The sequence below is a fragment of the Ambystoma mexicanum genome, chromosome 2q (genome assembly GCF_040938575.1).
Source record: "Ambystoma mexicanum isolate Mex_15411 chromosome 2q, UKY_AmexF1_1, whole genome shotgun sequence".
Taxonomy (NCBI): domain Eukaryota; kingdom Metazoa; phylum Chordata; class Amphibia; order Caudata; family Ambystomatidae; genus Ambystoma; species Ambystoma mexicanum.
The window spans coordinates 1,315,680,448-1,315,705,874 of record NC_090924.1 but is presented as its reverse complement, the minus strand read 5'-3'; positions in this window follow the sequence as shown (position 1 = coordinate 1,315,705,874).

The window sequence follows — 25,427 nt, the reverse complement described above, 5'->3', positions numbered from 1 at the left end:
TACCAGCTTTGGTACCTTCCTACATCTGGGATATGGTCCTTGATTCCCGGTGACCACAAGTGACTCAAGGGGCTCGGCCAGGTGGTGTGGCGAATTAAGCCCCTTGACATTGAGTGTCCCGACTCTTAGGGAGGTAGGCTCCCTTATGCTACTGTTTGCCATGTGATCTATATCGTTCTTTCATCTCAGATTGTAAGCTGCATCGATTGTTCTGATGTACATTTGGCATTGGCTGACCCTTTCCCCTTCTTTCTACCCCTCCCGACCCTCCCCCCTCCCTTCCCCTTTCCCTTGTTGAAGGCCTCCGATTAAACTCGGTTGACTGCACCGAGTTATCATCGAACCACCAGTGGGGGTTGTTACTTCACGCCATTCAATCACGTGCTACTCCTCTTAACTGAGTTGAGCCCTTCCTTGGTATCCCCCTAATGCTCTTCGTCCTCATCCTGGAACTATGTATATGATAACGTTTCATTGTAGTATTGGCAGATGAGATACATACGTTCGTCTTACCAGAGTCGATCATTTTCAATCACCCCCTTCCGGAGAGAGGTTTCCTCTACGGAATTTCCGAGATCCTTTTACTTTCTTCCTCCTGGGTCCCTGGATCAGCCATTCACGGTCTCCTTTTTTCACCTCGGCCTGACTTTCACCGTCTGGCCGGGGCCCAAGAAGATCTGAGATGCATTGCTGTATTTCTTTTTCAGACCGCAATTTAAATTTGGTTCCTTCATATTCAAACGAGAGAGAGAACGAGTAACCCCATCTGTACCGAACATTCTTCTCTTTGAGTTTCCTTGTGAGAGGGCCGCACATTCTCCTGAGGGCCAATGTTAAAGAAGAGAGGTCCTGGTATATCGAGATCCGAGCTCCTCCCAACGTAATCTCATCACTTTCTCTCGCTTTCTCGAGTATTCAGGTTTTGTCTCTGAACCGGTGGAACCGGGCTAGGACTGATCGTGGCCCCCCTCGAGGGCCGACGGCCCTTTGGATTCTCTCCATCATTGGTGCGTCCACCACGTCATCGGCCACAAGAAGATTGATAATATTATGGAGAGTTTCCGTGAGATCCGGCTCTGTTTTGCCTTCTCTTTCCGGAATTCCAAAAATGCGAAGATTATTGCGGCGCTCCCTATTTTCCAAATCATCAAGTTTGAGTTTAAACTCCTCTTCCTTATGCTCCAAGTCTGACAGTCTCTGCTCGAGTTGGACCTCAAGAGCGTCAATGGAGGTCTGATTGTTCTCTACGCCCTCAAGCCTATCCTCCATATTGTCCAGTCTTTGGGTGATTTTATCTATCTTGCCCCCTATGTTGGCACCCAGGTTTTTGATTTCACCTAGTAAGGCAGCAATATCTCCTTTTGTGGCTGCAGCCAAGTCATTTGTCGTGGTAACGTTATTTGCCATCATAGACCCTGTTGACGTGTGTGGAGTGGCGGTGTAGGCAAAAGGAGCCAACTTATGCTTAATGTCCATATGATCTTCTATCAATGTGATCAGCTCAGCAGTTGTGATGGTTAGGGTCTTCGATTCCTTGAACCCACTGGCAAGGTAGAGGAGGCACACGCCCCTGTGTCGGGGGCCTTACCCTCTGTGCCAGCCCGTCGCGAGGTCTTGTTGACTTGTATCTCCTTGAGGGTAGAGAAATCACTACAGTCCCACATTACAGTATCGGGGATGTACCGCCGAATTGTGGAAGCTAGTAGAGACTCAGTCCGTGTGGCCGGAGGAGGCACTCGCACTGTTTTCAGGGGCCGTACCCTCCGTTCAATATGAGTTCTTTTTCACCAGGTAGGAGGCCAGTGGCTTCACAGGGGCCAAAGCATTGTGTGCGTGGTCTCGTGTTATACAGCGTCGTTCAATTCGTGGTGTGCCACCTGTAATGGGCGGGCATTCACCACCTGGTCTTCCTCCAATATTGTGGGAGCGCGTAATGACAGGGTGTCTCTAGAGAGAGACCTTACTTGAGACTGCAGTGGGGGATCTCTGATATGCTTTGGGAACCTTTGTCGTGTAGGTAGCCTCTACTGATGGGCTACCGAGTTGTGGAGGAAGGTCTCCGTGGCCTTATAGATTCCTCCTGTATTGGTCCGTGGGAGGGGGCGCAGAGGGGTCCACCGCTCTCCCAACTTCCGCGGGCCCGCTCTGCTATTTCTTACAGGGGCCCGCGTATCATACGCGGACGTCTGCCACGTAGCACTGCACACCAAGTGTCCGCACGGGGGGCCTCCTCTGGATGTGGCGTAGCGTCCTCCGCGATCCACCGCGGCCCCCTCCCCCACACCTGGGGCTCCGAGCCGAACTCCAGGACAAGATCCAAGGAAACCACGCAGCCGGGACGAGCCGCGAGAGCGTGTTGGTGTCCGGGTCGGGCCCGCCCCCAATGAAGTCCGGGGGGCCGCGTGGGGTGTCTCCGTGCAGCTTCTCACCTTGTTGTAGTAGACGTGTGGCGGGTAGCGGGGCCGCAGCAAGGCACAGGCAGCGGCCTGCTCGTCTCCGCAACGGGGCTCCACGCTGCTCTGTGGGGCCTCTCCACGCTCTTCCTAGTTTCGCATGCCGAGGGAGGGGGAGGTCTCTAAACATGGGCCGTCTCTCAACGAAGGGGGGCCCGTTTTTCTCCGAATTTTCGACCAGACGGTGGGGGGCCATGTCACATCGCCGTGCTCCAGTTTACATACCCCAGGGGGTCCAAAAAGTGGGGGCTCAACTCACTTCTTTGGGCTATGTAACGGGAGCTCACACGGAGAGCTTCCACATCCGTGCGCCCCCTGGTGGCCGATGGCAGACCATTTATTTGAAGCATAACACACACACGTTGCAACATGTGATTGTCAACATTATGCACTTACTGTAGTTTCTGAGTGAGTCAATTTTGCACACAGTGCATTTCTGTAGGCAAACCATGTTAACCTAATAGTTAGTAGTTAGTGTGTTAGAATGTATAAAGAACAATCAAAGAAATGACTCAGGGGTCCTTAGGCCTGACCTCCCAGCCAATGGGCTTCCTTTCTCAGGGTAAGGGATGCTTGGCCCTATTCAGGGCTATCTTAAGCACGTTTGGGGCCCTGGCCACGGACATCTTTGGGCCCCCCTCCACCAAACCAAAGGAATTAATTGATCAAGAATATCTGGTCGCACCCCCCCTCCGTTGTTGTGATCACAACTCTTAGGGTGATATGCTGCCTCCCTTTAAGTCTCCTTGCCACTTACCCTCTTCATTTATTCTTTATTCAGAAGGAAAAACAAGTAGCATTTGAAGGCCAACATTAGCAGTCCACATTTGCTGTCTAGGTAGAGGTTACTTCTGTTCTAGTATAGATACAGGAGACATTTTATCAATACCATTCAGGAAGGTATTCAGCCTGTAGTATTAATGCAGGACCGTATGTAAAAGGTACATGTAAGCCAGAATAGGCAGAGAACTCACATTAGCTGCCTCACAGAATGCAAAAGGGCTCAAGAATGGATAGAGAAGACCATTTGGAAGGAAAGAGTAAGATGCACATAACGTAGCATGGAAAGTCAATGCAGATTAGAAGCGACTAGGAAGGCATCCGTATCCAGACAGAGATTAGAAGCGGGATATGGTTTTCAAATATTGTCGCTATTAGAGATCAAATGAACAATTGCCTGTGGTGTGCAATATATCAATGCTCACTATTATAGTGGAAGGAACACTATCCCCAGCGAAACCATGAGTGAGGCTTTTTTGAAGATCATCACTCTGAAGGCCTGACAATTTTGAAAGGTTTAGGGACTGTCAATTTTGAGAGATTAGGCAAAATTAATTGAGATGCCCAGGATTACACATTGGTTAAGGGGTGAATCTGGTATTTGTGCCAACTCTGCAATTTCTGAATTTGAACACTTTCTTTTTCAGGTTTTACCATGAACTAAAATAATCAAATTTTATAAAAACTGACTTGGAAAGTGCACAAATTACATTACCAACTTGTCATTTTTTAAAAACAAAATGTTATAGAACGGTGTTATGCAAAATGGGAATGATTCGAGCTTTATTCTCTCCATCATCAAGTGAAGTATATAAGTAGCAGCAAACCAATCAACGCGATTTAAAAGTTTTAATCTGGGTTTGTCTTCTGCATTTTAAAGCTTTAAATACTTCCAAAATACTGCTTGTGAAATTGTCATTTATAAACATTAAGAAAAACCTTTCACTTTTACAAAAAAGCAAACCATATTTTGTGTCAAATGAGCAGACCTTAAAATATGCTTGCCCGATTGGCCTGCAACATCTGGTCTGCTCTCTTCTGTCTATCACTCCTTCAACTCAAATGGCCTACATAAGAAGAAAGATCAAGTAATGGGATAACCAATGCCACCGACATGAGATAAGGCAAGCCTTACAGAAGACAGCACAGTTATGTAAGAGATATTAGATGATTTGACCAGGATCACTGTATCGTCTGCTGGCAAAACCAGGATACTAGCATGAACGCTTTGGTTCCACAGTCTTGAATTTGGATACTTATTCACCATGCACGTTTGCATTTGCTATATTCAGGCTTGGGTAGTAGGAATATAAGTGTTCATGAACATATTTTATTAATATTGTATGTTTGTTTATAAATGTATTACATATGCCTGCGAATCAAAGAGTGCTGCTGGACTTTGTTGGATAAAACTGAAATGGGCACATATGTCGAATGGTTAATAAAGGTGTAATTCGCCTTCTGTTTGGGAACGAGGCAACAACTGACCCTACCATAGACAGGGCACATAGGGCGGGTGACCCTTGCTCCATCCTGGTGCGCTTTCACTACTGCACAGAAAAGACAAACATTTTGAAGGAGGCCAGAAAGGCCAACACCATCACATACAAAAAAGCAAGAATATTGATCTTCCAGAACCTTTCCATGTTTACCCTGGCCAGACGGCGTATGTGTAGCCCACTGACACAAAGCCTACGTGAAAAGGGGATCCGGTATCATTGGGTTTACCCTGTGTCGATATCCTTCGAATACATGGGCCAAAGATCATGGCTCGTCACCAAAGACAACATCAAGGGGGCAATCCGAGAGTACGTGGACCCTAAGAAGCTGAACACCCCCTCACCACCCCATGCCGACGGTCCAGGAAGCTCCAACATGTGAAGATGAATACAGCCTGGGTAAAGGAGTGGCGATTGTAATGGCTAACAATCTGGGGTTCAAAACGGAGGCCTCAATTAATACTTGTTCTTTAGAGGAGGTCTACAGGGAATTCCAATCACTCAGGCAGTGATTTATGGCCTGAACAATGGTCAAGCAACATTTTGGGAGGAAGTAGGGGACAAATTGAGACTTTTTGTGGAGGGCACCCTAATGGTGGCAGGAGACTTCAATATGGTAAGAGAACCCTCGAGAGATAAGAAGAGGATGATAACACAGACATCCATGACAATGGACGACTCCAAAACCCGGCGTTTCCGCAGAATTAACCACGAGTTGGGCCTAGAGGACACGCTCCTTAGATCGCCCATAGGAGATCCCCCGTACACATATTACTCAAAAACACATGAAATATTTTCAGGGATAGACTACATCCTGGTGGAGGGTGCCCTCCTGGCCCACACGCAGAACCTAAGGGTGGATCCGGTCCGATCACAGCCTGGTGAGGGTCACACTGATGGGAGGCTGGGGTCGCCGACGAATGGGGAGGTGGAAATGCAATGACGCTCTGTTGAAGGACACTGTAATGGCCCAAATAGTGCTAGAAAACATAACACAATACTACGATAACGGGGAGGTCAGCCCACACATCCTATGGGACGCATTTAAGGCTCCCAATCGTGGGGGTCCTACTAAAAGAAGGGGCACAAAAAAAGGGAAAGGGGCAACCACGAAAAGATTCTACGAGAAAGGATAGCGGAATTACAACCGGGACTAACACCAAGCGGGTCCATCACCCCAGTGCAGGCTGTGGCCATAGACCAGTTTAAAACCCAACTTAAGGATCTACTTTTGAGCAAGACCGAAAAGAACCTACTGTTCCTCAAACAAAATTACTACGAAAAAGGGGATAGGGTGGATAGAATATTGGCTTGGAAACTGAGGGAGGCCCAGAAAAGCAAAATGGCCAAAGCCACAAAATCTGACCAGGGAACACTGAGATATGACACCCAGAGCATAGGGGTGCCTTTAAACAGTACTATGAAAAGCTCTACAAATCAGAATTTAATGGGAATGAAGCCCTCATAGAAGACTACCCATACCGAGTCTTGCACAGGACAATGCCGAAAGATTAGAGGCCCCGATATCGGAGGAGGAAATAGTTAAGGTAATAAAGGCAATGAAGGGGGGTACGGCACCGGGGGAAGATGGGTTTTCGGTGAAGTTCTTCAAACTGTATCGGTCCACCCTGGCCCCACATCTAGCCAAGGTCTTTAACGCAGTCCTCGAGGGGGACATCTTGCCCAAAACAATGATGGGGGCCATTATAGTGGTCCTATCGAAAGAGGGTAAAGACCCAATTTAATGGTCCTCTTACCGTCCAATATCTCTACTAAACGTAGATGTTAAAATCCTGCTGAAGGTACTCGGGAGGAGGTTGGAGGGCATTATGTCCACGCTGGTCCACAGGGACCAAGTGGGCTTCATTAAAGGGTGCCAGAGGTCAGATAATATCCGGAAGACCATTGACCTGATCCACTATGCACAGGAGACTGAACTCAATGCCAGCCTGCTTTCCCTCGACTCTGGAGAAAGCCTTCGACAGAGTGGAATGGAGGTATATAATGGTGCTCCTGCAAAAAAATGGGATTCGGGGAACACATGAGAAAATGGGTGGGTGCTCTATACAGGGCCCCTAAAGCGAGAGTGCAGTTGAATGGGGAATTTACGGCCTCCTTCAGCCTCTCACGGGGCGCGAAACAGGGATGTCTATTGTCCCTTTTAATATACAATCTCACAATGGAACCCCTGGTGATAGACATGAGCAACCCCCCGGTAATCCAGGGGATGCTAAGGGGTCAGGTAGAATTCAAATTCTCTCTGTTCGCAGATGACATCTTGGGATATCTAGATGACCCCTCACGACCCTCCTTGTCTTCTTATATTGATCGATACTTTGTGAGCCTTCTCAGGCAACAAATCCAAATCTAAGCACTTACCTCTCTGAGCGAAGGACCCGGTTCTAGACCCTCTAAACAGTTTCTTAGGGGTCAGGTTCGAGAAAATAGCACTCCAATATCTGGGAGTCAGCGTTACCAGTAGCCTACCGGCTCTAGCAACAGCCAACTATGGTCCGTTGCTGTCCACCATTAAATCAGATTTGAAACAGTGGGGCAACATGATCCTATCATGGTATGGCCGAATGACGCCGGTAAAGATGAATATCCTGCCGAGATTACTGTACCTGTTCACTGCCCTCGCCCCAAAGGTCCCATAAGCTACCTTTAAAAAACTCCAGACAGCAGTGCAAAGATTTATCTGGCAAGACAAGAGCCCGAGGGGCAAGAGATCCACTCTAACCCTCCCCAGGGAAGAGGGGGTCTTTGGCATACCCGGCTTCGTCTATATTGTAAAGCTGCCCAGCTTTGGGTGTTACAGGAACATATGCGGGACGAAATGGGTATGTACTGGACCTATTTAGAGGATATGGACACGCACCCAGTCAAGGTGAGGGACCTCCTGTGGGCCCCCCACAAGGACATTCCAGCAAGACTACTCGACCACCCTACTCTAGGAGTACTGTGGTTCCTGTGTAGGGAGGGGGGCGAACAATCAGAGAAGCTCTCAACATGGCCCTCCCCGATGGTCTCGCTCAGGGGTTTCCGGAACGCGCAATCTTGGTCAGTGAAAGGTCTGGAAAGTGTGGGACAGCTATTCCAAGGGGGGGAATTCCAAACGTATGAGGCAGTGCGCGAGGCATTCAGAGACTGCGAGATCACAGTATTCAAATACCTCAGACTGAAGGGACTCCTGTGCGACCGGAAGTGGGGGAGAAACTCAACAGACCCTTAACCCCTTTCGAGAAAGTACTAGACTGTAGTCGCAGGAACGGGATGGTATCCAAATTGGACAAAATTATGAATACTAGTGACAAAAAAGATAGGCAGGGTTTCCAACAATATTGGAATGACCTGGTGGGGGAGGAACTCTCAGAGGAGGTGTGGGGCAAAATATACAAGATAGCTTTTCACAGGAAACTCTTTACGGCCGATATGGAGCACAATTTCAAAGTGCTCCAGGGATGACATAGAGACCCCCTCAGGATCTCTAAGATGTTCACGGGGGCATCCACACAGTGTCCAAAGCCAGGCCAGGTGGGCTTGAGAGGGCATGAGAGGGCATGTTTGGTGGCACTGTCCACGGATACAGGGATATTGGGAATACCTACGTGGGTGGATCGCAGAGGTCATAGGGGAATCACTCCCACAAGACCCGCTGACAATGTTATTGGAGATACCACCGAGAGATTCAGAGACATATAGATAACCAAGAATGTGGGAGACAATACTGCAGGCAGGGAGGGTAGCCCTGGCTCAGACGTGGAAAAGCCCTATGATCCCAAAGAAGAATGACTGGCTGACTAAATTGAAATATATGTTCCTAATGGATAAGCTGACGGCACTGTTGAACGATGAGTCGGGCACATTCTGGGCAGCATTTGACGGGATAAGGCAGAAATAGAGATGGGAGGTACATTAGAGTAGAGTCGGTTGATGGCAAAGAGGGTAAGGGGGCCCATAATGGGCCCAGCACGATATTTGATAAGGACACAGAAAGACGCAATACTAAATATATACTCGAGGACTCGGTACATGGTCCCCGCAGGGGATTTGTACTCACAGTGAACATAAATGTATGTGTTCCATTGCTCAAAGAACTGCAGTTGTTTGAAAAAGTTGTGGGGAGCGAGTGGCATGGATGGAGGGGTGATGTACTGTTTATGAGGACTGGCAAAGCTTTAAAGTGGCATGTAACTATGGTCCTTGTTTCTGCATGTTAAAACGTTAATAAAAACGAAAGTAAAAAAGATCTGAAATGGACAAATTATAGATTGCGCCAATTTCATGACAGCCTTTTTCCTATGCCATCCCCCCTTGTGATTTGATTCATTACACCAACCACAGTCCACAAATGGGCCCACTAATTAAAAAAAAAGGTTATTCAAGAAAAGCAAATTTGCAAAATGAATATGTGTACTGATCAGAAATAATAATGATCAAGATGGATACAAACAAATGTAGCAAATCATGAGAAATGCAGTAGAGAACACGAATATTCATCTAAAATATTAACCAAGATAATAATTAGAATTGTCGTAATTCAATATAATTACATTTGTGACAAAAAATATTTATCAGAAAAAATAATCAAGATGAATAAAACAAAATGTTAACAATACAATAGTGACAATGTAATATTGGTCAGCAATTATAATGATTAACATTCATAAAACACATTGTACAAACTCATACAACACTGTAATGATAAAAAACAATATTGATCACCTATTACTTACTTTTTATTAATGTGATAGAGTTTATAAATAAACTTTACACATATAACACAAAACCAATATAAATACAATGAAAGCATATATAAGTCTAAAATGATATACAGCATTAATTAACATACATTTAATTAAATTCAAACAAACATAACCGTATCAACTAATTACTAAAATATAGAGTGGTCTAGAGCTTCACATAAAATATATTTCACAGAACCCAATTAATCAATTGCCTCCACCGAAGTGCATTGTACTACTAGTTACAAGTCTTCATCAGCTCTCTTCATATAGAAATCTCTAAGAGGCTCTCAACAGTCAACCATACGTTAAACATTGAAATAAAGACCTTGATGTTCGTTCTATTGATGTTCTGCCACCATAAAATTGTCTTAGCTATATGATCTAAATCATGTGCATATTTACCATACTGAGCATTATAGGTTGTTAGCATACACGGACACTTAGTCAATACATGTATCCCTGTTTCCTCAAGTTCCTTATTCTTACAAAATCGGCATGACCGCTCAACCGTGGATAATTTATCTAGTCTTCCAGTGGTTGCTAAAATTGTTAGGTGATTAAGCCTAGTTAGAAGTATAAAACGTCTTAATCTAATTGACGGACACAGGTTTAAGTATTGCTGTGGTTTTTTGAACGTATATCATATATACGTCACAAAATGGTAATTCTTTAAGCTTTCCAAATGGGCATAATTTTCTATCTAGTGCCATAAATCAACTTTCTTAGATAGAGCACTTTATGTTGTTGGGGAGAAACCCCCAGGTCGTGTGCTCCACCTAATCTCACTGAGATATTTATCCATAGGATTTTTTAAGAGAGACATCCCAGATCCCTTTAAAATTTGCTGTCGCATAGATGTCAATAGCTGGTTGCCCTGAGAATTCAGCACCTTCAAGTACAGTTCAGCCCTTTTCTTAAGTACTAATTATTTTAGGGATCGGAGACCGAATTCAAGCCTGATAATGGCCATAGGTATGCATGTAGGTGGGCCTAAGATCTTTTTCCAATATTTATCTTCAACTACCTGCAACCATTTAGGGTTAATCGGCAGCAGGGCTTCGAGACCATACGTAATAATTCTTGCTGGTATAACAGACGGGCAGCCCAAATAGTGAATCCACCATGACTGATAGTCAACGGTGGATCAGGCCCGTGATCTGGGCAGCTCTTATCATTCTTGCTTGCTTGTTGTTTACATTTAAGGTATTTCCCCTTCATTTCAAATACAATTCCCAGATATTTATAATTAGGGGTATAGAGAATCTATGCCTCCTGCATTATTCACCTGGTGCGCACACACTTTTTGCCCGAAAACACCATCATTTGTGTTTTCTCCAAGTTGATTACAAGGCTGTTCCTTTTCGCATACGACCATAGTGCTTCTGCTGATCTACGCAAGCCACTGATAGTATGGTCCAGGATGACCAAGTAATCCACGTATGTGAGAACAGGGCAGTGTTCTTCATCAATTAATGGTGGACAGTTGTGTACCACACCAGTCGCAACCGGGAGGTCATACACAAAAAGATTGTATAAGGTTGGAGCCGTAACACAGTCCTGTTTCACACCTCTGTTTTGCACAATTTGCTCAGTCATATTCCCCTGAGAATCTAGTTTGAAGGAAACTGTATTATTCTGATGGAGGAGCCTCAGATAATATACTAGGCCTGGAGGGCAGCCTAATGACTTTAGTTTTGACCACAGCATCTCTCTGCGAACTAGGTCGAAGGCAGCCTTAAAATCAACATAGTGAGCATATGATATATGATATGATATATGATATATGATGATATATGATATATAATGTGGCATTTATAACACACCTATACACAAGTGTTTCAAGGCACGATGAGGCAAGGGAAGGGGGACAGAGGGAAGGCAGACAACGATCATACAAGGCCAAGTGTCATTCAGATCGTGCAAGTGCATGGAAAGGGAAAAGGGTACAGTACGGTACATGGGTTAATAGAATAAATAACAGTACGTAAAGTACGGCCAGCAGGTGGCAACTGAAAGGGTAAGAGCAGACATCAGGTGTCAAGTGCTGGTAGTGAGACTGAAGGGGTACAGAAACAGTCCCCAAGTGCGAGGGTTGCCAGGAAGGAAGTGCAGGTAAGCGCCTGGTGGGGCAGGGGACCTAGGCCCGAAATCAGAGGGTGGCCAGGTGACTAGTGCAGTATCAATATCAGCCAGGAAGTCAGCAGGGGAGAATAGAGAGGGGGATTGCCTATTTTCCTGGCGTTGGTACGCAAAGTATCCAGGATGACCAGATTATGTATAGTTGAATAACCCTGTCTAAATCCACATTGGAAACGGTTAAACAGTCCCTCCTTGTCTGCCCATACTTGGAGTGCATCGAGCAACAAGTTCGCAAAAGGTTTGCCAGTGCAGTCCAGCATAGATCGCAATCTATAGTTACCTGGGTCGTTCTTATCTCCCTTTTTATACACTGGTATTAATGTTGCCCTCTGCTAACAGTTAGGTATTCTTCCCTCGAGCAGAACTTTTTCAAACAATATTTTCAAAAGCTCTGCCCAAAATTCCAGCTTACTCTTTTTTTTTTTTTTAAACTTTGTTTTATTGACATTTTCATAATATAAAAAATAGGCGCAAGGCATTTTCACAAGTTGTGCAAATAACTGGCCCAGTTATCCCCCCCCCCTCCCCCTCCCCAAACGAACCCGCCCCCCCGAAAGAGAGAGAAGAAGAAAAAAGAGAAAAAACAAAAAAAACACAAAAAAACCCAAAAAAAACAACATCTTAGTCCCCGTTGGAACTTCTTTCTGGGGAGCCACATTGAAAGCGCCGAAAGTCTGGAGCTCAAGAAAGAGCCAGAGCATTGACTACGTGAATGGCTGATTGTCTACCATCGTCCCCTGGGCCGTGGGCCCTGTCCACACCTTGTTCCCCCCCTGAGGATCAATGCACATCCCAACCCCATATCTGCTGTACCCCGTACCAGTTTGCTTGGAATGAGCCCAAGTCATTGTTCATCATAGCTGTCAGTTTATCCATCAGGAACATGTTTTTGACCTTTTTTAGCCAGTCCTCCTTCGATGGGGTCTCCGGGCTCTTCCATTTCTGGGCCAGTGCAACCCTTCCCGCCCTCAACATTGTTTCCCACATTGTAGGGTATCGGGGTATGTCCGTGTCCTCCGGGGGGAGGCCCAGCAGCATTGTCAGAGGGTTCTGGGGGAGAAGCTCTTCAGAGACTTCGGCGATCCAGCCCCTCACCTTCTCCCAGTATGCCTGAGCTTTCGGGCAGTGCCACCACATGTGCCCTCTCGGGCCGACCTGGTCACATCCCCTTGGGCATGCGGGGGACACTCCCGTGAACATTTTAGACAACTTAACCGGGTCTCTGTGCCATCCCTGTAGGATCTTGAAGTTGTGTTCCATGTCCGCTGTGAATAAGTTCCCATGGAAAGCTATTTTAAATATCCTCGACCATGCGTCTTCCGAGATCTCGTCCCCCGCTAGGTCATTCCAAAAAGTGCGGAACCCCCTTCTCTCCCCCAGGTTAACCATGTTCAGTAGTCTATACATCCCTGATACCACACCCTTCCTGGAGGTGGCCAAGTCCAGGAGTTTCTCGAAGGGGGTCAGCTGTCTTTTCAGGTTCTGGCCCCAGGCCTGTTCACATAGGATTCCCTTCAGACGGATGTATTCAAATATGGAAAGGGACCCCTGACCGAGGGCGTCTCTCAGTTCCTCATATGGTCGGAATTCCACCTCCTTAAACATTTGCCCCGCCCACTCCATCCCCAAGTCGGATCACGACTGGGCGTTGCGGAACCCCCTGCTTCCCAGATTGAGGGGGTGACCCCAGAGCGATGACATCGGTGACGGCCAAGACGTTAGGTGTGCCATCTGGGGCCTTTCCCTCCAGATTGTCCAAAGAACTCCCAAGGTTGGATGAGATTTGAGTCTGTTCGGGATGAACTTGCTATCGGTCCACAGGAGGTCCCGAATCTTTAGTGGGTGGGCGTCCATATCCTCTAAGTAGGACCAGTAAGTGCCCATCCCCTCTTTCATGTGTTCCAGGAGGACACGCATCTGGGCAGCCCGGAAGTAAAGTTGGAAGTCTGGCAACCCGAACCCTCCCTCCTCCCTCGGTAAGGTCAAGACCTTATTTGCGGTCCTCGGGGTCTTGCCCTGCCATATGTACTCACGCACCGCATTCTGGAGGACCCTGAAGGTCCGGTCGGGGACAGCTGTTGGGAGGGCGGTGAAAAGATATAATAATCGCGGGAGAATGTTCATCTTCACTGCCGTCATGCGGCCGTACCAGGACAGGATCATTGACCTCCACCTCCTTAAGTCTGCGGTGACTCTTGACACAACGGGGTCGTAGTTGGCAGGGGCAAGATTGGATAAGTCCCGGGTGAGGAGGACTCCCAAGTATCGAATGGAGGCCTTCCCCACTGTTATTCCTTCCAGGCTGTCCAGAGGGTCTAAGCCCGGGTCCCGGGTTCTCATGGGGAGCAGGACTGATCTGGAGGCATTGATCTTGAGTCCTGAGAAGCACCCGAACGCAGTCATCAGGGACAGGAGTGGGGGAAGCGAGGATCTCAGGTCAACCAGATAGGCCAGAATATCATCTGCGAACAGGGAGAGCTTGAATTCCACCTCCCCCCTCCTAATCCCCTTAATCTCCGAGTGTGCTCTGACTGCTATGGCCAGGGGTTCCATGGAGAGGACATAAATTAAAGGGGAGAGTGGGCATCCCTGCCTTGTCCCCCGCGAAAGGGGGAAGGGCTCTGACAACCCACCATTTACTTGGACTCTGGCCTTTGGGGCCCTGTATAAAGCCGCCACCCAATCCCTGATGTGTGGCCCAAAACCCATTTTCTGGAGGGTAAGTTCCATGAATCTCCACTCCACCCTGTCAAACGCCTTTTCCGAATCTAGGGACAGGACGCTCGCGTTCAGATCCGATCCCTGGGCATAGTGCAACAAATCTATGGTTTTCCGTATATTGTCTGAGCCCTGTCTTCCCCTAATGAACCCCACCTGGTCTCCGTGGACAAGTTTCGGTAGGACCCCCTCCAAGCGCCCCCCCAATCCCCTTGGCTAGAATCTTTACATCGACATTCAATAGGGAGATGGGTCGGTAGGAGGAGCATTCCCTAGGGTCCCTGCCGTCCTTGGGAAGCACCACAATAATTGCCTCCATCATGGAGTCCGGGAGGGACCCCCCTTCCAGCACCGCGTTAAACACTTTTACCAGGTGGGGAGAAAGGGTCGAGCGAAACCTTTTCTAAAAGTAGACCGAGTAACCATCCTCACCCGGGGAAGTGCCCACCTTCATCCCACTTATCGCGCGCTCCACCTCGTCCTCGGTCACAGGGCCCTCCAACCCCTCCGCCATCTCCCTTGTCAAGGCCGGGATCTGGATCGAGTTCAGGAACCCCTCCATCTCTGCTCATCCCCATTATATTCAGACGAATATAGTTTCTCATAGTATCGGCAGAAGGCCTCGCCAATGTGGGGTGTATCATGGCCCACCTTTCCCGCCTCGTTCTTTATCGCTTTCACTAATCGGCTTCTCTGCACCTCCCTCAGTTTCCAGGCCAAAATCCTATCCGTCCTGTCCCCTTTTTCATAGTACTTCTGTTTGACCAGTTGAAGACTCCTCTCTGTCTTGTGGAGAAGAAGATCCTTCAGTTGGAGTCTATAATCGTCCAGGGCGGCCACCTGGCCGCTGTCTAGGGGGACCGTAGGGAGACCCCCAGGTTGGAGTGGGGCGATTTTCTCCCTAAGATACCTTTCCTGGGCCTCCCTTTCCCTTTTTTTCCAGGCTCCCATTTTGATCAAGATTCCCCGTGGGGTCGCCTTAAAGGCGTCCCAAAGGGTGTGTAGACCTACCTCCCCGTTATCATTGAGTTCGAAAAATTCTGTGATGGCCTCGAGGACCTCCTAGGCTAGGACTTCGTCCTTTAACAGGGAGTCGTTGCACTTCCATCTCCCCCTGCGTTCGCTTAATCCCCCCCTTGCTATAGTGACTCTGACCAAATCGTGGTCAGACCAGGGGACGGGGTCGACCCTGTGGCCTGAAATAAACGGGTGTAGGGTCTCGTCCACCAAGATGTAGTCTATCCTGGAGAACGACGTGTGGATGGCTGAATAATATGTAAAAGAGGGGGAGTCAGATCTGGGGACAGGGATCGTGCCCATCAGACCCAATTCTAGGTTAACTCTTTGGAAATTACGTGCCATGATCTCGTCTGCTGCCCTGGAGGACTGCGGACCTACACGTTTCCTGTCCGAGGCAGGGTCTAGAACCATGTTGAAGTCCCCCCCACCACCACCGTGCCCTGGACGAAGTACTTGAGTTTGTCCCCCACCTCCTCCCAGAATTGGCCTTGGCCTTCGTTTGGGCCGTAAATGTCGGCTAGGGTCAGTGGGGCCCCCTGCAGGGACCCATGCACCAGCAGATAGCGGCCCCCTGGGTCTCTCAGCGTGGCTTCATTCTCGAAGCCCACGTGCTTCACCACTAAAATGGCCACCCCTCTCTTTTTGCACTTGTGGGATGCACTATAAACCTCGGCAATTCCCCCTCCCCGCAGTTTGGGCTCCTTCCATCACGGCCAGTGAGTCTCTTGCACGAAGAGGAAGTCTAGGTGTGCCCTTCTAAATTCCCTACAGACCAGGGACTTCTTAGTGGGGGTATTTAAGCCACGTACATTAAGTGAGCCCACACCCAGGGCGGGCAGACCGTCAGCCATGGTCTCTATGTTCCTCTCTCTTGGTCAACGTCTTCCCAGGGCTCTTCCCCGCGTGCTCCATTATTTCAGGTCTGTGTTCCCCTTCTTCCCCCGCCCCCTCCCCCGGGGTGGGCCTAAGACAAAACCCCAACTGCCCCCCCTCCCCGAACCGTAACTGAACTTCCCCAACTCCCGTGTTCCCACCCAACCCCCGCCCCGGCGTCCAGCCAAGTAGTTCTACCATCGCTGGCTTTTGGCCGAACCACCAGCCTGCCCACCTCAGCCAGGCAATCTGCGTAAGAAGCTCATCTCCTTGAGCCCCCTAAGATCCCCCCGCGGCTGTGACCCCTCTATGGACCCCACCTACTTGCTGATCGTAGGGACGTTGTTTGTAGTAAGTCCTCTGAGTCTGCGTCCCTCCGACCAGGGCACTCCAGGAGCCCCCGTGTTCAGCCCTCGGAGTCATTACGTTCTCCGTCCTTTGATGGGGAGGGGGTGTTCATTTTCCTAAATTTCCTCGCACCGGTGCGCCTTCTCCTCTCACCGGGCGGACCAGATCCATTGGGTCTACCGTGCTCCGGCCCCATCGGGCCCCTCCGGGGGTTCGTGTCCATCGTGTACTCTTGTATGGCTCCCCTTATGTCCTCTTACGTGATCAGGGTCGATCTTTGGCCCATGTATTCAAAAGTCAGGGAGAAAGGGTAGCCCCATCTGTAGTGCACTCCCTTATCCTTAAGCACCTGTGTAAGAGGGCGGCACATTCTACGCCTCGCCAGCGTATAGGCGGAGAGGTCTTGGTATATGGAGACCTGGGCGTTGTTATAGGTGATTTCCCTAGCCTTTCTGGACTCCTCCAGCACCTTTGTCTTCTCCGAGTAGTAGTGGAACCGGACCAGAAACAACCGGGGGGCCCCGGCCCTGCCCCCCGCCCTGTGCACCCTGTCGAATGTTAGCTCAGTTGTCATCTCCTCCGCGAACAGGAGGGTGTTGATATCTCGTACAGCACAGGTGACGTCCCTCTCCGTCAACCCAAAGATTCTGAGGTTGTTCCTCCTCTCTCTGTTTTCGAAATCATCCATTTGCCGGGCCCTTTCCTCGTCCCTTTTCTCCAGGGCCTCCAGCCTCATGCTGTACTGTACGCCTTGGACTGCTTTTGAGGATTGGTTGGATTCGACCTGTAGCAGTCTGTCCTCGATCTTATCCACCCTTTGGTCCATTTTCTCGAATTTTTGGGCGATGTCGGAGCGCATGTCCCTGATTTCCTGTAATATCGAGGCGAAGCCCCTTTCCATTGCCGCCGAGGAGGGGGCTGCGTCCCCAGATTGGGCCATGGTCCTTTCACGGTTCGAGCCTATGTCTCTTCTCACAACCTCTTGGAAGCGGTATCTCTGTAAGGCTTCCCTCCAGCTCATGTGGTACTTTCCTGTGTCCTGTCGTCTGGATCCCGCGGCTCTGGCGAGGGGCAGAGAGTCCCCTGCTGCCCAGTCCTTCCTTGCTTGGGTTGCACGCTCCTCAGAAGGGGGTGTCAAAGTCCGGGGGGGAGGGCACACGCCCCACCTGTTCCCAGCCGGGGGCCTCTCACCCTTTCTGAACACCTCGTGTTAGTCTGAGGCCTCCTCTGGTCTCCCTGTGGAGGGGGGGTGACGATTCGAGGGAGCCCCACTGTCCAGGCCTAAAGGGCTCTTCCTGCAGAGCTGGGTGGGGGAGGGCACTGTGGCTCTTGCCCCATGGCTTGTCTTGGGGGGGGCACTTCTGGGCGGGCACACGCCCCACCAGCGGCTGGCGGTGGCCTCGCACCCAGGTCACCCCCGCGTCGGGCTGTGCAGGCTCTGTGTATCAAGGGGGGAATCCACACTGTTCCCGGGGTTCTTCTCCGATCGAGCGGGGATGCAGGGGAGCCCCCGCCCCATCGTCTGCTCACCCGTGGGGGGCGAGTCCCTGGCCATCCGGGACTACGCCAACCCTGCTTCTCCAAAGTTCCGGCGGGCCGCGGGCACCCGCGATGAAGACCCCCGGGGGGGGGAGACAGTCCCGATCCCTCCTCTCACTCCCCGGGGAGGGGGGCGCCGCTCCAGACCCCCGTATGCCGGGCGCGTGTTCGCCTCCCGGCCGCAAGGGAATTCTTCGCGCGGTGCGCGACGGCTCGGGTTGTGGGGGGAGGGGCAGCAGGAGCCGACCCCCGCTCCGCTGCCGCACCTCCAAAGTCTCGGGGGCCCGGACCCCGACCTGGTCGCTCCTCGCACACTGGGGGGGGTAGTCTCGGGGAGGGTGAGGGCTGGTCGGGCACCGAGGCCGTGCGCGCCCGAGGAGGGACCGCTTCTCATGCGGCACCGAGGCCGTTCAAACCTGCCGCGTCTCCTGCCCAGGAGCCACGGCTTACGAGCTCCGGTTCCCGGGGGAGCTCAAGCTCCGCTCTTTCGCTCGTTGGGGGCCCGGGGGGGGTGCCGATTCAGCCTCTCGAGTTGGACCTGTGGGGGGGTCTCGGGGGGGGCTCAATCCCCTCGGATTCCCGGGCTTCGGGGGGAGATGTGCACTCAGGCAGCCATTGCCTGTGCGCCCCCTGGTGGCCTCCCTCCCAGCTTACTCTTTAATGCAATGTTAGCAAGACCGTTAGGTCCAGGAGCACGTGAATATTTTAACTTTTTAATCTTAATAAGAAGTTGATCGGCCGTAACTTTAAAAGGAGGGCAGGGAGGGGCAGTATTTTTTATCATTTTGCCCTCTTCATTAGTAGAAATGTTTCGGTCCTTCAGAAACCTTTCCCATATCTGGGCAGTTATCTGGATAATAAGGGGACATTTCCAGTTACCCCTGGCATCTCCGGGTAGCGCCCAGCTACTTCTGGTGTTTTTTTGTGCATAAGAGTTGAATCGTTTCCTGCCATTGTCTTAACTTCTTAAGATGTTCTTTTTGTTTTATCCAGGCTTTAAACTTCATCTTGAGCAGTTTACAGGCAGAGAGGTGGGCTCCAATCGTTGGGCATATTTTCTTAGCCCTTCGAATATCCGCTCTGAGAGTCCTTTTAGCATCTCTAATATCTCTGTCATACAGATTTCTTTTAGGGGGACCATCAATCGCTATCCCAATCCCAATCGTGGCATGGGTATTAGAGAATAAAGAAATCCAATTTTCAATATTATCAATTGACATAGCCTGGAAAGAGCTAGTGTCAAGATTGCGCTCAACTGGCAAAACATGTGCCGCTATTAAGATATTTTTTTGTGAACAGCAGATACGTGTAGCAGCGTGATTTACCCTCATGTTCCCCAAGGTTTCACTATGTGGTTCGCTTCATCTGAAATTATTGTTAACCTGAGTGATGCACGATCACTCCATACATTCTTGAACACCTCCATGTCCTTTACACGCACCACAATTTCAGAAGTAGCAAATATTATAATCTAATGTGCTCTTAGATTTACCATTTTCCCAGGTTACTCTTCCGGGACCGTCACTAACAGTTCTACCATTAATCATTTCCATATCCCACATGTCAAAAAAACTTAACCAATACAGCCCCTCGGGGTCATCTATCGAATGAGTCATTGTACTCTTAGATCTTATGAGGGGATTACTCGTGGTGCCTGCTCCCCCTCTCATATGACAATTGAAGTCCCTCACCACAATAACAGATTTATTTTCCTGACTCAACGTCCATTTTATCAGAAACTCATCTTGTTTAGTCTTAATACGACGCAATTTCACATTATGTCTGACCCCAATCGTCATTCCCCATACGGTCTTCCCCGCAAACCCTTCTTAGCAGGGGAGTGGTACAGTGAGTATCTGTTGTGTGGTGCTCGGGGTGATGGGAGAGATAAGCAATGGAACTTCCTCCTAGAATGTTGTCTCAGTGTTCTTCAAGGGAATGTGTAGCGTGTAAGTGAGGCAGTTGGAGAAGGGAGCCTTGAGAGGAGGTTGGGGATCGTTAATCTGTACATCTTACTTGGAATAAATGCCACATTTGCGAGAATCGGAAGTCTCAGTAGCATCTTTTCATTGGCCATGAGGATGGGATGTCAAGACCCCCAACCCTGGTCCCCATCCTCTCAACGTCAGGGCTATGGAGTTTGCTAACTTGGATTGTCCTGGACTTTTGCGGAATCTAACCGTTGGGGGAATGGAGCTGGACAGCTTTGGCAGTCGCAGGTTCATTTGAGGGGCCTGCTCGAAAAAGGTGCCCATCCGGCATTGTGGAAGTGGGCCCGGTGTATTGAGAGTCTGTCTGGGGAGTTTTTTTGCAGGAGTTCTCTTTGCGGCATTGTGCTCGCACTTGGAGGTGGAGCACCACCTCTATATTGCCTACGGCACGGCAGTGGACACGTTGCTTGTTAGAAAAAGGAGCAGCGATATTGCATTCTCCGTCAAGAGGACCGGGGAGCTGGATGTATTGGCATTCTTTTTAAATCTCCTACAGTGTGCATTTTCTGAGTGGACGTGGCTCAGGGAGGTGCCTTTCCAGCGTTCCAGCTGATGATAGCCGCTGTCAGAGTGATTCCATTGTTTGCGGTTCCATTGTTTGCGACGTAGCCTAGCAACACTTCGTCACGGCTTGCGCAGGCCACTAGCCATGCTCGCTTTACGCAAGGAAGGAAGCAGCGTAACCCTGCAAGCCACGGGTCCAACGCAGTGCGTCCCCACGGCAACATTTAGAATCGAGTCACAGGAGCAGACTCCGGACACTCGGCGGAACGAGAGTAAGCATGCTTCAGACACTGCAGTGTGCAAATCGTACGGCCAGGGCCCATTCCGGGAATGCGTTCATGGTGTTTGGACTTTTGGACGGATATATATATATATATATATATATATATATATATATATATATATATATATATATATATATATATATATATATATATTCTTGCTTCTGCCTGTTAGGTAGATGGTTCGAGCTGCACTCTCCACAATAACTTTAACAACCAGTCACCATTGCAAGAAGTTGAAATCCAAACCGTTGTTTTTCATTCCAAACTGTTCCTTTATTCATTTCACAGGGAAAAAGTCACGTTAAAAATCCATGGAAATCCGTTCCAAAATTGGAAAAAACAAACATAAAGACCAAAGTGTCCAGGTCCTCCCAAGTGCACCACTCCTCATGAGGAGGCGTTTACGCGTTTCGCAGATAACTCGCCGTTTGCACACAACAATTAACCTCATTGTTACAGAGCCGTTTTAAAACATGAGGAAAACAGGCAAGCAGGCGGAGGAGGGTAGGTGTAGGGGGAGGAGCACAAATTGTAGCAATCATAGAAGGACTAATTTCGCCTTTCCCAAACTTTGCCTCTTTCACTTGGCCATCTTGGAACGGTAAATTTTGCCATGCAATCTTAGGTATTACCAGTCATGCTTTGTAATCTGCTACATTTTGTGCATTTCCTTCACAGTGCATTTAAATAGCAATGATTTCTGATTCCTCCCATCCTACTATTACGGTGTGACATACCCAATTTCAATCAATAGCAAGTGCCCATGTGTTACAATTTCTCTGTTTTTTAGTGTGGTTGTACTCGGACTTATTTAGTCCATTTGATATTAAACCTTTTCCCTTATACAAGGCTAAAGTGCATCGTGCAAGTTTTATAATGTCATGTGCTCACAGCAACATATTCATTTCGAACAGTTTTCTGTGTACTGCATATTTTGCTAATTCTTTGCTTAGAATGCACAGTGCATTTTTACTGCTATCTCTTCTATAGAGAATAGCTTTGTAAAGCTTAGTCCACATCCGTATGCAGAAATTTATAAAAAGAAGGAAAAAATGTCAAATACATCTCTCGCTTCTAAGCTTAGTGCATTAACAGCCTTCACTCTTCAATTTAAAGTGGCAAGTGCAATAGCAGCAGTAATTTTGTTCACAATTCCACATATATACATATCTATAAGGATCAGAATAGTTACAAGGTAGATGTAATAACTAGTCTTTTTCACTGTTCAGATAATAAAGTGCTTAGTGCATTAGCAGCCTTCGTTATTAAATTAAAGTGACAAGTGCAATAGCAGCGATTTCTCCCAAAAGAATATTGCCAAGTATACATGTTAAAACAGAGAGAGAGTATGTTGGATTTACTCGTACTATACTTTTCTTCAATTTGCATAGAAAATATATATACCTAAAATCTATAACAAATCTGGGTCAAACTGTCTACGGTCTATGTTCACCTAGACCTCAATCTCGGGAAACGTCACAACTTTGATCTACTCCACAAGCCTCTCCTGTTTCTTTCCTCACCAAAGTTTTTTTGTTTAAATTATTACTCATTCAAAACAAGTGTATTAGAAGCAAAACATAAATAACCATAAACCCAAACATCTTAAAAACATTGGAGACATTGAAAACAGAATGCAAGGGTATTTCTCATTCTCCTTAGAAACAGGAATTTGACATTAGTGTTTTACTTTTCCCTTATCCGATAACATCTTCTGAAGAACTAAGGTTCAAACAATGGTAAAAACTGATTTCGACACTCCACAGAATTTTTGCAGGCTGGTGTTACTACCACATCATATGTATAGTGACAGGAGACTTTGTTTTTCATTTTTCAGCAACCCAGAAAGGTGTACAGCTCCTCATCAATGTTATGCCCATTGGGCTGTTTGCTCTCGAAGTCCAATATACACCTTGTTTCCTTTTGTCTGAGTAGCTTTTCCTTATCTCCTCCCGTAGGACCCAATTCGATTTTATATAGGCCCAGGAATCTGAAACTGTCTATTTCCTTATTGTGGCATTCGGCGAAGTGTTTCGCCATTGGGTAATTGGCATCGTTGTGTAAAATCGCACGCACGTGCTGTTGTATACGAATTTTTAGTTTACACTTCGTACTGCCAATATACCATTTTTGGCATGCACACGTAAGGGCATAGACTACATGATCCGTTTCACAAGTGATCCATTGCTGGATCAACACAGTCTGTCCTGTCACCGGATGTCTAAAAGTTCCACCAGTAATTGCATATTTGCACATATTGCAATGGGTGCATTTGTAAAAACCTGTTTTTTTGGCGGTCAGCCAATTTATGGGTACTTTCTTCTCTTCACTTCCCATAAAGCTTTGAACTAACAAATCTCTGAAGGATCTATTTCTTCTGAAAGTGACCTCCGGATGAGGTTTGAGGTTTTTTGCGAGGTCTGGGTCAGCTAACAGGATACTCCAATGCTTGTTCAGAATGTGTTTGATGTTTTTTGATTGGCTATCAAACGTGAGTATACATCGTGTGCTATTTTCCCCTTCCAATTTTTCTTTGCTTTTTTTGCCAGCTAGTAGAGTTGACCTTTCTATTAGTCTGGCCTTCAGGAAGGCTCTCTTGATGATCCTTTTGGGGTACATCTGTCTTTTGAAGCCTGCGGCTGTGATCTTACTCTCCCGGTAGTAGGACTCTAACGTGGTGTTATTTCTTCTTAGCCTCACGAATTCCCCATAGGGGACACTCCAAATTACATTTTTTGGGTGTCCACTAAGTGCGTGCAATGGAGTGTTTGAGCCAATCTTCTTTCTATGAAGTTCACAGGTTATTTTTTCATTGACTATTCAAATTTTTACATCTAGAAAGGTAATAAAAGTCCGACTGTGGGTTTCTGTGAATCTTAGATTTTTGGTGTTTTGATTCAACTTTTTGACATACTCTGCCCAACCCTTCGCAGTCCCATTCCAGATAATAAAAAGGTTGTCAATGTACCTTAACCATAAAACCATATTCTGTGTATGTTCCTGATTGGTATCTGCCCATGCCTCAAGTTCTTCCCAAGCCCCCATCATCAAATTAGCGTACGATGGCGCAAACGTTGTCCCCATTGCTGTGCCCTGCACCTGCTTAAAATATTCATCATTAAAAAGGAAGACATTGTTCGTTAGGCATAAGTCGATCATTTGCATAACCATGTTGGTATGGGTTAGAAAGTTCAATGATTTGGTATTCAGGTAATGTAGGCAAGCAGTTTTGCCATCCTCATGTCCGATGGATGTGTATAACGATACGACATCCATTGTTGCCATTAAATATTCTTTTTCCCAGGGAATATCTTCTATTCTGCACAAAAAGTCAGTGGTGTCTCTTATATAAGACGGGAGCACAGACACTAACGGAAACAAGACCTCATCGATGTATTTCGATACATTTTCTAGTGCTGAGCCTATTAGGCAGACTATTGGTCTCCCTGGCGGTTGCTTCAGATTCTTATGTACTTTGGGTAAGAAGTATATTGTCGGAGTTACCGCATTACTAACCCACAAAAACTTCGAAGTTTCTTCAGATATAATACCAATTTCTTCAAACTTCTCGAGAAAGGACTTCACCGTTTGTTCCAATTTCTTCATGGGGTTGTCTTTCAATCTCATATAGCAAGTATTGTCATTGAGTTGTTTGTATGCTTCTTTGATATAGTCATTTTTGTTTTGTAGGACTATATTCCGACCCTTATCTGAAGGTTTTATGATGCAATTCTTTAATTCCTGCAGATCTTTCAATGCTTTTCTTTCATTTGTTGAAAGGTTATCTTTAGGCATTGTATTTTTGGTTTTACGGCGTAGGCTTTTTAAGTCCTCTATGACCAAATTTTGAAACACTTCAATGTTACTCCCCATATTCGAGGTTGGATTGAATTTCGATTTGGATTTAAGATTACTTTTTGCCATCCAATCTGTATCGATCCCTACATCTTCGAGATCAATTGACAGACTTTCTTCTCCCATGCCGAGCCCTTTTTCAAGTTCCATAAGATCAGTGAGTGTGTCTACATCTTTTATTGTGATTTCCGTTTTGCCTGTCTGTGCTTCCTTTTTTCGTTTTTGCCAGCTGTTGTTTGCGAAGAATTTTCTGAGGCGGACCTTTCTAATAAAATGGTCTAAATCTATCCTGGTTTCAACATAGTCATTTTTGGCTTTAGGACAAAAGTTGAGTCCCAAACTGAGGACTTTCTCTTGCGAGGTACTTAACGTGTGATCAGACAAATTTATTATCTTGAAACTCCCATCATTTAGTGTGTCCTCATCGTTTAATTCCCAGAGCGCAGAGATCTGGCCGAAGAATTGTTCTTGGGACTTCCTGCTCCTTTGTCCCCTCCTTGTTTTTTTCGGCCTCCTCGCCCTTTGCCCTGATTTGCACTGCCACCTCTTTTTTGTTTGATGTTTTTTTTTGCCATCTTGGCGCAGCAGGCGCATCTCGTCTAAAAAATGTAGGCGTACTTGGGGCTCCTCTGTATCGCTCCCTGTTAAATCAGATTCTGACATTGAGGAGTTTTCG